The sequence below is a fragment of the Ailuropoda melanoleuca genome, chromosome 2, assembly GCF_002007445.2.
Source record: "Ailuropoda melanoleuca isolate Jingjing chromosome 2, ASM200744v2, whole genome shotgun sequence".
Taxonomy (NCBI): Eukaryota; Metazoa; Chordata; class Mammalia; order Carnivora; family Ursidae; genus Ailuropoda; species Ailuropoda melanoleuca.
The window spans coordinates 90350401-90365130 of record NC_048219.1 but is presented as its reverse complement, the minus strand read 5'-3'; positions in this window follow the sequence as shown (position 1 = coordinate 90365130).

The following is a 14730-nucleotide window of genomic DNA, read 5'->3' as shown; positions in this document are numbered from 1 at the left end:
TTCTTTCTTTCTTTCTTTCTTTCTTTCTTTCTTTCTTTCTTTCTTTTCTTTCTTTCTTTCTTTCTTCTTTCTTTCTTAATGTTTTTTTTTTTATTATACTATGTTAGCCACCATACAGTACATCCCTGGTTTTTTATGTAAAGTTCGATGATTCATTAGTTGCATATAACACCCGGTGCACCAAGCAATGTGTTTCTTTCTGATTCCACCTCTACCTTGGTTCATGTTTCAATACGCGTGAATGGAGATATCCATTGTAAGGGGTTCTTTCCTGTACACTGTTGTTTCTTAGATATATGTATGCTGTCCTTTGCTGATTCATACACCCCCTATTTTCTGAAGGGATGTAGATCATGAGGGTGATGTTAGTTGAGGGCGGTTCTGATATACTGTTGTTTCTTACATATATGTATGTAGACCTTTCCTAATGCTTCCACAACAACTTTGATTCATGCTTCCTATTTATAATCGATGATGTTACTGGTGGACATTATTTGACACCATTGTTTCCTAGAAATAAGGGTGTGGATGTTCCCCTAGGACTGCAAACCCAAATTTGTGAAGGGCTACCTATGAATGAGGGAGCTTTAGTTGAAGGACATTACCTAGACACTGTTGTTTACTGTGTGGAAGAATGTGGCACAATGTTCATGTTTCCATACTACTCTGGTGAACTCTTCCTTACTCATGAAAGTTGATGTTAGTTGGTCTTTCCTTCTATAGTGTGGTGTCTCAGAGATAAGTGTTTGTCACTTTCGTCAGTTCCACGACCATTTCGGTGAATGGTTCCTTATTCATGAATGATGATGTTAGGGCTAGATAGGTTCCTGTACACTGTCCCTTCTTACAAATAAGTTTATGGCACTTTGGTTAAGGTGCCACAACCACCTACGATGGGGATTTCACATAACCAATGACATTGTACGGTGTGAGATGGTATTTGTACACTGTTGTTTCTAAGCTATATGTTCGTAGGCCTTTTCTAATGGTACCATAATAACTTTGATTCATGCTTCCATCTTCAGGAAGGCTGATGTGACTTGAAGGACATTATCCTGACACCGTTTTTTCTTAGGTATAAGTATGTGGACCTTTCCCTAGGCCTACACATCCAATGTTTAATAGGGATCACTATTGAGGAGGGTGATGTCAGTTGAAGGTGTTTCATTGTACATGGTGGTTTACCACATATAACAATGGAGCACAGTGCTCGAGATTCTAGAGCCTTTTGATTAATGCTTCCATATTCGTGGAAGATGGCATTAATTGTTCATGCTATCCTGTAAAGTGGTGTTGTCTAGGGATAAGTTAGTGGTCCTTACCTTCTGATTCCACCTCCACCTTGGTTCAGGTTTCCATATGCATGTATGGTGATTTTCCTTGTAAGGGGTTTTTACCTCCACACTGTTGTTTCTTAGATATATGTGTGCAGTGTTTTGGTGATTCATACAGCACCTATTTGCAGAAGGGATGTAGATTCATGGGGGTGATGTTAGTTGAGGGCACTTCCTATTCACTGTTGTTTCTTACAGAAGTGTACGTAGACCTTTCCTAATTCTTCCACAACCACATTGATTCATGCTTCTGTATTAATAATTGATGATGATACTGGTGGACATTATCTTGACACTGTTGATTCCTAGAGATAAGGGTGTGGACGTTTCCCTAGGAAGACAAACCCAAATTTGAGAAGGGATACCTAAGCATGAGTGTGCTTTAGTTCAAAGATGTTTCCTAGACACTGTTGTCTATTACATATAAGAATGTGGCACAATGTTCATGCTTCCAAACCACTCTGGTGAACTCATTATTACTCATGAAAGATAATGTTCATTGGTCTTTCCCTGAATAGTGTTGTGTCTCAGAGATAAACGCTTGGCACATTCGTCAGGCTTCCATGACCACTTTGGTCAATGCTTCCATATTCATGAATGATCTTGTTAGGGATAAGCAGGTTCCCGTATACTGTTGTTTCTTACAGTTAAGTTTATGGCACTTTGGTTCGTTGCCACAACCACTTACAATAGGGATTAAAAATTAACCAAAGATATTGTAGGCTGTAAGATGGTTCCTGTACATTGTTGTTTCTTAGCTATATGATCGCAGGCCTTTCCTAATGGTAGCATAATCACTTTGATTCATGCTTCCATCTTCAGGAAGGCTGATGTGACGTGAAGGGCATTATCCTGTCACCGTTGTTTCTTACGTATAAGTACATGGACCTTTCCCTACACTTACACACCCAATGTTGAATAGGAATCACTATTGGGGAGGCTGATGTTAGTTGAAGGTGTTTTCCTGTACACGGTGGTTTATTACCAATAAGGATGGGGCACAGTCCTCCAGATTCCAGAGCCTTTTGATTAATGCTTCCATATTCCTGAAAGATATTAATTGTTAATTACATTCGGTAAAGTGGTGTTGTCTAGGGATAGGTATGTGGTCCTTTCCTTCTGATCCCACTTCCACCTTGGTTCAGGTTTCCATATGCATGAATGGTGATGTTCATTGTAAGGAGTTCTTTCCTGTACACTGTTGTTTCTTAGATATATGTATTCGGTCCTTTGGTGAATCATACACCCCCTATTTTCTGAAGGGTTGTAGAATCATGGGGGTGATGTTAGTTGAGGGCGGTTCCTATACACTGTTGTTTCTTACAGATATATACACAGACCTTTCCTAATGCTTCCACAACAACTTTGAGTCATTCTTCCCTACTCATAATCAATGATGTTACTGGTGGAGATTATCTTGACACCTTTGTTTCCTAGACAAAAGGGTGTGGATGTTTCCCTAGGAATACCAACCCAATTTTGCGATGGGTTACCTATGCATTAGGGAGCTTTAGTTGAAGGATGGTTCCTAGACACTGTTGTCTATTACATATAAGAACGGGGCACAATGTTCATGTTTCCATACCACTCTGGTGAACTCTTCCTTACTGGTGAAAGATGATGTTCATTGATCTTTCCTTTATAGTGTTGTATCTCAGAGATAAGTGTTTGTCACTTTCATCAGGCTTCCACGAGCACTTTGGTTAATGCTTCCATATTAATAAATAATGATGTTAGGACTAAGTGGGTTCCCGTACATTGTTGTTTTTTATAGATAAGATTATGGCATTTTCGTGACGTTGCCACAACCACTTATGATAGGGATTCCACATTAACCAAAGATATTATATGCTGTAAGATGGTTACTGTACACTGTTGTGTCTCAGTTATCTGTTCTTAGGCCTTACCTAATGGTACCATAACAACCTTGATTCCTGCTTCTATCTTCAGGAAGGCTGATGTGACTTCAAGGGCATTATCCTGATACCATTGTTTCTTAGCAATAAGTATGTGGACCATTCCTTAGCCTACACACCCAATGTTGAATGGGGATCAGTATTGAGGAGGCTGATGTTTGTTGAAATTGTTTTCCTGTACACAGTGGTTTATTACCAATAAGGATGGGGCACAGACCTCGAGATTCCAGAACCTTTTGATTAATGCTTCCATATTCGTGAAAGATGATGTTAATTGTTAATTGTATTCAGTAAAGTGGTGATGTTTAGGGATAGGTATGCGGTCCTTTCTTTCTGATTCCACCTCCAACTTGTTTCATGTTTCCATATGCATGAATGGTGATGTCGGTTATAAAGGCTTCTTTCCTGTACACTGTTGTTTCTTAGATATATGTATGCGGTGCTTTGGAGATTCATACACCCCCTATTTTCTGAAGGGATGCAGAATCATGAGGGTGATGTTAGTTGAAGGCAGTTCCTATACACACTTGTTTCTTACAAATATGTATGTTGACCTTTCCTAATGCTTCCACAACCACTTTGATTCATGCTTCCCTATTCATAATCAACGATGTTATGGGTGGACATTATCTTGACATCGTTGATTCCTAGAGATACGGGTGAGGACATTTCCCGAGGACTGCAAACCCAATTTTGAGTTCGGATACCTATGCAGGAGGTTGCTTTAATTGGAAGAGTATTTCTAGACTCTGCTGTCCATTACATATAAGAATGTGGCACAATGTTCATGATTCCAAACGACTTTGGTGAACCCTTCCTTACATGTGAAAGATGATGTTCGTTGGTCTTTCCTTGTATAGTGTTGTGTCTCAGAGATAAGTGTTTGGCACTTTAGTCAGGCTTCCACGACCACTTTGGTTAATGCTTCGATATTCATGAATGATGATGATAGGGCTAAGTGGGTTCGCTTGCACTGTTGCTTCTTACAGATAATTTTATGGCACTTTGGTAACATTACCACAACCACTCACGATAGGGATTCCACATTAACCAAAGATATTGTATGCTCAAAGATGGTTACTGTACACTGTTGTTTCCTAGATATGTGTTCGCAGGCCTTTCCCTTTTTTTAATTTTTATTTAAAAAAATTTTTGTTATATTATTTTAGTCACCATGCAGTAACTCCCTGGTTTTTTATGTAAAGTTCAATGATTCATTAGTTGTGTATAACACCCACTGCCCCATGAATAACGTACTCTCCTTACTACCCATCACCAGCCTATCCCATTCACCCACCTTCCTCCCCTCTGAAGACCTCAGTTTGTTTCTCAGAGTCCATAGTCTCTCATGCTTCATTCCCCCTTCTGATTACCCCCTTCCTTTATCCCTTTCTTCTCCTAGCAATCATCCTACTTCTTATGTTCCATAGATGACAGAAACCGTATGATAATTTTCTTTCTCTGCTTGACTTATTTCACTTAGCATTATCTCCTCCAGTGCCATCCATGTTGCAGCAAATGTTGAGAAATCATTCTTTTTGATAGCTAAGTAATATTCCATGGTATATATGGACCACATCTTCTTAATACAGGCATCTGTTGAAGGGCATCTTGGCTCGGTCCACCATTTAGCTATTGTGCACAATGCTGCTATGAACATTGGTGTGCATATGAGCCTCCTCTTCACTATGTCTGTATCATTGGGTTAAATACCCAGTGGGGCATTGGCTGGATCATAGGATAGCTCAATTTTTAAGTTTTTAAGGGACCCTAACACTGTTTTCCAGAGTTGCTATACCAACTTGAATTCCCACCAAAAATTTAGGATGGATCCCCTTTCTCCACATCCTCTCCAACAATTGTTGTTTCATGCCTTGTCAATTTTTTCCATTCTAACTGGTGTAAGGTGTTATCTTAGTGTGGTTTTGATTTGAATTTCCCTGATGGCTAATGATTTTGAACATATTTTCATTTGTCTGTTAACCATTTGTATGTCTTCATTGGAAAAGTGTCTTTTCATATCTTCTGCCCATTTTATGATTTGTTTATTTGTTTCTCTTTTATTGAGTTTGAGAAGTTCTTTGTAGATCTTGGATACCAGTCTTTTATCTGTAGTATCATTTGCAAATATATTCTCCCCATTCCGTATGCTGCCTCTTAGGTTTTTTTTTTTTTTTACTCTTTCCGTCAATGTGCAGAGGCTTTTTATCTTGATGAAGTCCCACAAGTTCATTTTTTCTTTCGTTTCTCTTGCCTTTGGAGATGTGTCGTGAAAAAGTTTGCTGTGGCTGATATCATAGAGGTTGCTGCCTATGCTCTCTTCCAGGATTTTTATGGATTCCCATCTCACATCGAGGTCTTTCATCCATTTGCAGTTTATCTTTGTTTATGGTGTGGGAGAGTGGTCAGGTTTCATTCTTTTGCATGTAGCTGTCGAATTTTCCCAGCACCATTTATTGAAGAGACTGTCTCTTTTCCACTGGATATTTTTTCCTACTTTATCAAAGATTAGTTGCCCAAAGACCTGAGGGTCCATTTCTGGGTTCTCTATTCTGTTCCATTGGTCAATGTGTCTGTTTTTGTTGCAGTACCATGTTCTCTTTTTGATCACAGTTTTGTAGTACAGCTCGAAAACCGACATTGTTATGCCCCCAGCTTTGTTTTTCCTTTTCAACAGTTCCTTGGCGATTCAGGGCCTTTTCTGGTTCCATACAAATTTAAGGACTATTCGTTCCAGTTCTTTGAAAAATGTCAACGGTATTTTGATCAGAATAGCATTGAAACTGTAGATTGCTCTGGGTAGCATGGACATTTTAACTATTTTAATTCTTCTGATCCATGAGCTTGGAATATTTTCCATCTTTTTGTGTCTTCCTCAATGTCTTTCAAGAGTGATTTATAGTTTCTAGAATATAGATTCTTTACATCTCTGGTTAAGTTAATTCCAAGGTAACGTTTGGTTTTTGGTGCTATTGTAAATGGGATGGATTATCTAATTTCTTTCTCTTCAATCTCATTATTCACGTATAGAAAATGCAACTGATTTCTGAGCATTGATTTTGTATTCTGCCACATTACTGAATTGCTCCATAACTTCTAATAGTTTGGGCGTGGATTCTTTTGGGTTTTCCATATACATACATTATTATGTCATCTGCGAAGAGAGACAGTTTGACTTCTTCTTTGACAATTGGGATACCTTTTATCCCTTTTTGTTGTCTGATTGCTGTTGCAAGGACTTCTACTACTATGTTGAATTATAATGACAAGAGTGGGCATACTTGTCGTGTTCCTGATCTTAAGGGAAAGGCTTCCACTTTTCCCCATTGGGAATGATATTTGCTGTAGGCTTTTCATAGATGGTTTTTATGAGATTGAGGAATGTACCCTCTATCCCTACACTCTGAAGGGTTTTAATCAGGAAAGGATGCTGTGTTTTGTCAAATGTTTTTTATGCATCATTTGAGAGAATCATATGATTTTTGAATTTTCTTTCTGGATAAAATCTAAGACACTGATAGATTTGTGAATGTTGAACCACCATTGCATTCCAGGGATGAATCCCACTTGGTCATGATGGATAATCCTTTAATGTACTGTTGGATTCTATTAGCCAGGATCTTGGTGAGGATTTTGGTATCCATATTCATTAGGGAAATCGGTCTGTAATTCTCCCTTTTGATGGGGTTTTGCCTGGTTTGGGGATCAAGGTAATATAGGCCTCATAGAATGAGTCTGGTAGCTTTCCTTCTGTTTCTATTTTTTGAAATAGCTTTAGGAGAATAGGTATTATTTCTTCTTTGAATGTTTGGTAGAATTCCCCAGGAAAATGGTCCGGGCCTGGAGTTTTGTGTTTCGGAAGGTTGTTTATCACTGACTCAATCTCTTCATTATTAATTGTCCTGTTTAGAAAATCAATTTCTTCCTGTGCCAGTCTTGGTAGTTTATAGGTTTCCAGGAAGACCTCCATCTCATCCAGATTGCTTAATTTATTGGCTTAAAGCTGTTGATAAAACTTTCTAATAATCCTTCCAATTTCATTGGTGTTGGTTTTGACCTCTCCTTTTCATTCATAATTTTATTAATTTGGGTCCTTTCTCTATTCTTTTGGATAAGTGTTGCCAGTAGTCTGTCAATTTTATTAATTCTCTCAAAGAACCAGCTTCTAGTTCTGTTGATCTGCTCTACTGTACTCCTGCATTCTTGAATTCATTGATTTCTGCTCTAATCTTGGTCAATTGCTTCCTCGTGCATGGTTTAGGCCTGTCCCTCTGTTGCTGTTCCAACTTCTTGAGGTGAGAATATAAAAACTGCATTTATGGTTTTTCTATTCTTTTGAGTGAGGCTTGGATGGCTATGTATTTACCCCTTAAGACTGCATTTGCAGTATCCCATAGATTTTAGACCATTGTGTTTTCATTTTCATTGGTCTCCATAAATTGTTTAAATTGATTTTTGATTTCCTGGTTTATCAAATCATTCCTGAGCAGGATGGTTCTTAGTCCACAAGTCTTTGAGTTTCTTCCAAATTTTTTCTTGTGGTTGAGTTCCAATTTCAGAGTGTTGTAGTCTGAGAATATGCAGGGAATAATTTCAGTCTTTTGGTATCAGTTGAGACCTCTTTTGTGACCCAGAACATGGTCTATTCTTGAGAATGTTCCATGGGCATTAGAATAGAATGTGTATTATTTGGTTCTGGGGTGTAGTGTTCTATATATATCTATGAGGTCCAACTCGTCGAGTATGGCATTCAAAGCCTTTGATTCTTTTTTGATTTCTTGCTTAGGTGATCTGTCTATTGCTGAGAGTGGAGTGTTGAGGTCCCCTACTATTAGCGTATTTTTGTCTATATGTCTCTTTATTGTGGTTAGGAGTTGGCTTGTGTATCTTGCTGCTCCCCTGTTGGGGGCATATATATTTATAATTGTCATATCCACTTTTTGGATACATTCTTTAAGAATAATATAGTGCCCTTCTGTATCTCTAACTATAGTCTTTAGTTTAAAGTCCAATCTGTCTGATAAAAGTAGTGCTACCCCAGCTTTCTTTTGAGGTCGAATGGCATGAAAGATGGTATTCCATCCCTTTACTTTCAGTCTGAATGTATCTTTAGGTTCAAAATGAGTCTATTGTAGACAGCAAATGGATGTGTCATGTCTTTTTATCCAATTTAAAACTCTGTGGCATTTTATGGGAGCATTTAGGACATTTACTTTGAGCCTGATTGCTGAGAGATATGATTTTAATTATGCCATGTTGCCAGTAAAGTCTTTGTTTCTATAGAATGTGACTTTCTGTTCTGTATCACTCTTGGGGCCTTTTTGCTTTTATAGAACCCCCCTTAATATCTCCTGTAGGGCTGGTTTTGTGGTTACGGAATTGGCCAATGACTGACGATTCTGGAGGTCTTTATTTCTCCATCCATTTTTGAATGACAGCCTTGCTGGATAAAGGATCTTTGGCTCCATATTTTTCTCTGAAAGAGCTTTAAAAATGCCCCCTCAACCCTTTCTCTCATTCCAGATCTGTGTAGACAGGTCTGACGTAATTCTGATACCATTGCCTTGGTACATGAAAAATTTCTTTGCCCTGGCTGCTTTCAATACTCTATCCTTTGATCTAATAGTTGCGAATTGCACTATGACGTGACGTGGTGTAGGTTTGTTGTGGTTCAGCTTGGGAGGGGTCCTCTCTGCCTCTTGGACATGAATGTTTGTTTCCCTTGGTAGATTAGGGAAGTTTTCAGCTACAATTTGTTCAAATATCTCTTCTAGACCTCTGTTTTTCTCCACCCCCGTGGGTACACTGATGATTCTGACATTGGAATGTTTCATTGAGTCAGTAATCTCCCATAACCTACATTCCTCAGCATGGATTTTTTTCGAGTCCAGATTCTATTTTAGCTTTTTCTTCTACTAACCCATCCTCCAATTCGCCTGTACGTTCTTCTGCCTCATTCATCCTGGCCATCAGAGCTTCTAGTTTTGACCGCATTTGGCTCATAGAATTTTTAATTTCTGCCAGATTTGCTCTCATTTCTGCCCTTAGAGAGTCTATATTCTCATTAACACTTTTGTTAATACTTTTTTCAAGTCTACACATCATCTTGACCATTGTTATTTTTGAACTCCATTTCTGATAATTTGGTTATATCCATATCCATTAGTTCTGTGGCAAAGGCTACAGACTCATTGTCTTTTTTTTTGCTGGGGGGGATTTCTCCTCGTCATTCTGATGAGGAGAGTTTGCAGGGTTGTCCAGAGCCCAAATTATTCACCGGGACCCAAGCCATGTGCCCTTGTTTTATAGGGATTTTAATGGATGTGGGCTTCTTGATTTTTCAGCCTGCCTTCTGGGGGAGGGGCCTGCTGCACCAATACTCATGCAACCCTGTTTGGGTAGCGACTCCATGTCCCCTGCGAATGGGGATGATGATGGGCACACTATGAGCCAGTATGTCCAGACTTTTGTTCTCTGGCAGCTTTCCCTGGTGGTTTTCTGTGCCTCTTCTGAGAGTCAGAGCAGCAGTTGCCAAATCTCAGCCTCTGTCTTAGAACAGAGGGTCGCCGACTGTTCCTCACTGATGTTCTGGCCACTTTAACTCTGGTTCTATTGGTGCTGCTCAACCCTGCAGCATCCCAGGATGTGCGCCCCACACCTGGCATCACAGCCCTCACTTCCAGGGCCCGTGCCTCTCTTTCCTTGTTTTTCTAATACTGCCAGCCACCAGCCGCCCCCACGTGCTCCTGGAGGTCCCAGTCTCAGTCTGGTTCCAGTGAGCACACCTGAGTTCCAGTTTTCAGTCTGGTTGTGCCATTTTGCTGGCTTTAAAATGGGCAGCAGTCATGGGACTCAATCAGTGAAAGCAACCAATGGCACATGTGGATGCATTTCTTCAGCCAACATCAACTGAAACTCCACTGTGTGCCTCGCTCCATATTAGACGCTGGGAACAAGTTGGATGTATCCTCAAGGTTCCAAGTGCAGACAACACATGACAAGCCACCCATAGAATGGCTCTGTCTTATTCATCCCTGTATCCCTCATGCTTCACACAGTGCCCAGCACATAGTAGGAGATCAATAAATAACAATTTCTTTGGAGAATGGGACAGTGTGACGGTCAAGGTCTGGCATTTGGATTCTGGGAACTTGGGTTTGAATTACAGCCTGTCCAGTTATGTTCTGTGCAGCTCTGGGCAGGTGACTTCACCTCTCTGAGATCCAGTTTCCTTGTGGGTAGGATGGGAACTTAGATCACAGGGCCTGTGGGGGGTTAAGGAGCTGAATTGTGAAAAGAGCCTGGCCCGTGCTCAATGCTCAGATTACACCTACTTAAGTTAATGTGGTCACTGTAATGTCAGTGAGCTCTGGCAAACAATCCAGTCTCCATTCACTTTCTGGAAAGTGAGAAGTGCTGACAGACCGCTTCTGTGTCATCCATACTAGGAACCACAAAATCAAAACTGGTGGTTGACCTTCCTTCCCTCCCTCTCCCCTGCCGTGCTCTCCCATTTCAACTCCTCTCTCTGCTTGCTGCCCCCTCCTCCCGAAGAGAGCTACATTCAGGTAGGAATCCAGGGAGGAGGGTTCTGGGAGCAGTCTGGCTCACCAGCTGCTTTGCAGACTGAGGTGGGAGACTGGGGTTGTGAAATCAGAGAGAAGTAAATATGTGTGATGTTTGTCTTGTTTTCTTCATATATCAATGACAAAATAGTAGGAGGTATGATGTGGATGGGTTTCAGGTGTGCTCTGCTATTTAAGATGATCTTTCCTCGAGACCTGCTCTTTTTTGCTCTGCGTCTGCCAAGGCGCAAACCTGGCTCATGTTTGAATCTCGTGTGTTGGGAACTGAGCAGGGGAGTTACCGGGTCGGGTGTGGTATGACCTCTGCCAGAGGCGGTCTGGTGGGACACAGTCTGTTCTGCACACTTGAGCTGGAGACAGAGTGCTTCCATGCGAGCCAGGTGCGGGAGGCGCCAGGGACCCTCTCCCTCTGCACCTTTGGGTCTCAGACCAGCCCCTGCAGGGGCCACCCTCAGGTCTGCCCTGGGGGAAAGGGCGCTGCCAGGGAGGGAGGCACAGAGAATGTTCCCTGTGGGGCTCTTGCACTGCCCCCAGGTCCTGCTGCAGAAATGAGGTGGGAGGCAAGCCCTGGAGCACTTCTCTCTCCTCCTCTCCTCACCCACATCCCCAGTCCTGGGATCAGAATAAAACCGGCACTTGGCCTCGTGGGAGAGAGGCCCGGGTGCAGCCTCCTGGAGACCCTCTCTGGCTGGCGGGAATTCTAGAGGCCTGTGTGAAGGCTGCTGGGTTGGCTGCACACAACCTCTCGTGGTCCCACTGAGCTCTGGGACCTGCCAGGCCCAGGACAGAGGCTCTGAGCACCAGAGCCAGAGTCCCTTCTCCTGTCAAACCTGCTGCTCCAGCCACACAGTGATGGGCCTCCTTCCCACCTCGTGGTCAGGGCCCACCCTGGGTCCTTCCCTCAGGCCTGTCTGGGGCCTCCCCAGTCCTTCCAGGTCTCGGCTCTCGGGGCAAAGCTGGCAGGCACGGGTGTTGGTGGGGCCACACCTGCTGTAGAGCCCCTGTCACCCCCCTGACAGAGGAGAGGAATCTGGACAAGTTAGTTTCCTTTCTTGCCTCTGTGGAGACGTGTGGAGGGCCTGGGTCACCTCGTGGCAGCGTTTCTCAGGCTCTGGAGATGACTCGTGTACATGAGAACCAAACAAAGCACTCAGATGGGAAGGAAATTCCATGCAGTGTGAATTCAGAGTATGTAAAGCACTTAGGATTAAAATTGCATACATTTCACTTTCCACTTTTGTAAGAAAATAAAACAAATACAACTTGTATTATAGTTGAAAAAGCAGTGTCTTCTGTCCCCTCTTCTTGCGGGAATATATAAAGGCATAAGAAGAACGATGCTAACGTGAGGTGTACTGATTGGCTTTTACCTGAAAGTCACAGACAGGGTTTGATGACAAGTGAGGAAGAAGAAGGAATGGGAGCAAGGAAAAGAGGGCAGTTTCAGGTCTCTGTCCATTGTGCAGGTGCCGGTCTCAGGATCGGTCGTACTGCAGGTGGGGTGGGGGCAGGGTCCCCACTCTCAGCCTCTGTCATCAAACTCCCTCTCCTCACAGGCCCAGAGGGTGGGACTTGGCCTTTCTCACCTGGAGTTACATACATTAACTTCCCCAGTGGGAACTTTGCATAGAGAGATCTTCCCTGCCTTCCCCTGGGACCGTGGTGAAGCTTCCTTGCCCACAGGATAGTTTCTGGACTGGAAGGTTGGTTTGGACTCTGTGTTTCAGCAGCTCACTTAGCAGGGCCCAATTCCTTCCTCTTGTCCCTGGATGTGCATCCCAGAACCCAGGANATTTCCTCTTGTCCCTGGACGTGCATCCCAGAAGCCAGGACTCCAGATACCTGATCTTGGACACCAGCTCCCCCAACTGACCCTGTGTCTTGATCTCATTCTTCTGAGTGACCACAGAGCAGAAGGGACACAACAAACATTTCCATGGGGCTCCTTCGGCCATGAATTGATGCACTAGTGGCCGCGAATATAAGCACAGTTTAGGTACATAGCTTTTTCTAGATAACCTAGGCAGATGAGACATTTGCCTCATTCTTTAAAATGTTCAGCCAGACCCACTCTCGGGAATAATAAGTATACTGGAGTTTCTTAATGACCCAAATGACCATGAGGGCTTGAGGTTTTATCCTCTTTGCTTGCGTAGACCTGTCATGTACCTACTATTTCTCATCCCTCTCCAAGGATATGGCCTACAGCATAATATGAATATGAATATAAATATAAATGACTCTTGGCCCGGAACTTCTGATATCTGAGATGCTATTTAGAATAAATGGTGCAATTGGTCATTCAGCTTTGACCTGAGCTTGTGAAATGAACCAGATCTGGGGTGTCTGATATCGTAGCCACAAACTATCATGGGCTTCGTGCACCTGGAATTCACCTCAACTGAATTGAGATGTGCTCTGAGTGTAAAATGCACACTGGATGCTGAAACCAGAATAAGAAAGAGCACTTAAATTATTTTATTGAGATTTTTAAAACACTGTCTCATTGACGTAAATGCATGTTGGTGTGATACCATTTTTCCAATTACAATTCTTTTGACTTTTCTCCTTTTACTGTGTAATGTGGCTACTAGAAAAGTTATGATTGATGCAGGTGGGTCACATTCGACATCTGCCAGATGTTGCCAGACTTGGTTCAGAGAGTCTCCAGCTCAGGGAGCTGGTCCCACCTGGCCGCCACTTCCCGGAGCAGCTGCTGAGGGGTGGAAGCAGTCAATGGGGGAGCTCAGTTCAGCATCTCGTGGGGCAGTCCAAGCTATGATCTGGTTAAGGTAAAGGAAGACTTGGTCATCTCTCCAGCATGGGTATTGAAAATCTAGTCCTGCCCACAACTCCAGGAGCAGAGAGCCTGAGTGCCCCCCAGTGTCTCGAGGTGCGCACGCTGTGCTTGGAATTGAGTTGGGCTCAGAAACACTTGCTGTATTAGTAAAATACTTCATTCCCCAGACTTTGCTCTCTCATATTTGCCTTTTGTAGAACCCTGAGAAGTAAAAAACAAAATTGCACAAGATTGGATGTGTCCTCTGGGAGGTTTTTCTCGGGTCTCCCACTCCCTCCAAAGGTGACTCAGTTCAGGAACAAGAATAATCCACAGGGGGCACTTTCTGTGAAAGTGTTCTCTTCCCACCCTACCATATCAGCATTCACCTCTTTTTTTTTAATAAAGATTTTATTTATTTATTTGACAGAGATAGAGACAGCCAGTGAGCGAGGGAACACAAGCAGGGGGAGTGGGAGAGGAAGAAACAGGCTCCCAGTGGAGGAGCATGATGTGGGGCTCGATCCCAGACTGCCAGGATCATGCCCTGAGCCTAAGGCAGACGCTTAAAGACTGCGCCACCCAGGCCCCCCAGCATTCACCTCTTGAATCTGATTCATTTTAATTTAATTCTAGGAGAAAAGTGATTTGCTGATGACAGAAAGCTTGTGCCACAAATGGTTTTATTCAGCATTGACCAAAATTTCAAAGGGAGCTACACGTTCAGAAATTTGAATTGGAGTATTTACAAATCTCAAAAATTGCCTGTGGCCAATAAGTATAATTTTTTTCTTGTCTTCTGGACAAAATCAGTCCTGTATTTAATTTCATCAACATTACTCCATATATATTACTCCATATATATACTTTTAAAAATTCATGCTTCATCATTAATCCACACCATGGAAGGTAAAATTCCAATTTCAACTCGACTCATATTTTCTTAAGATTAAAGCCTTCAGCTTTACTAATTAATAGTCACCTGTCACTAATATCGGTACAAATTCTCTTTANTGTCACTAATATCGGTACAAATTCTCTTTAACTTTAGCTCAGCTATTTAGAACATGCAGGTCCAGACTGATGGACACACAACCTATTTGCTAAGGAATCAT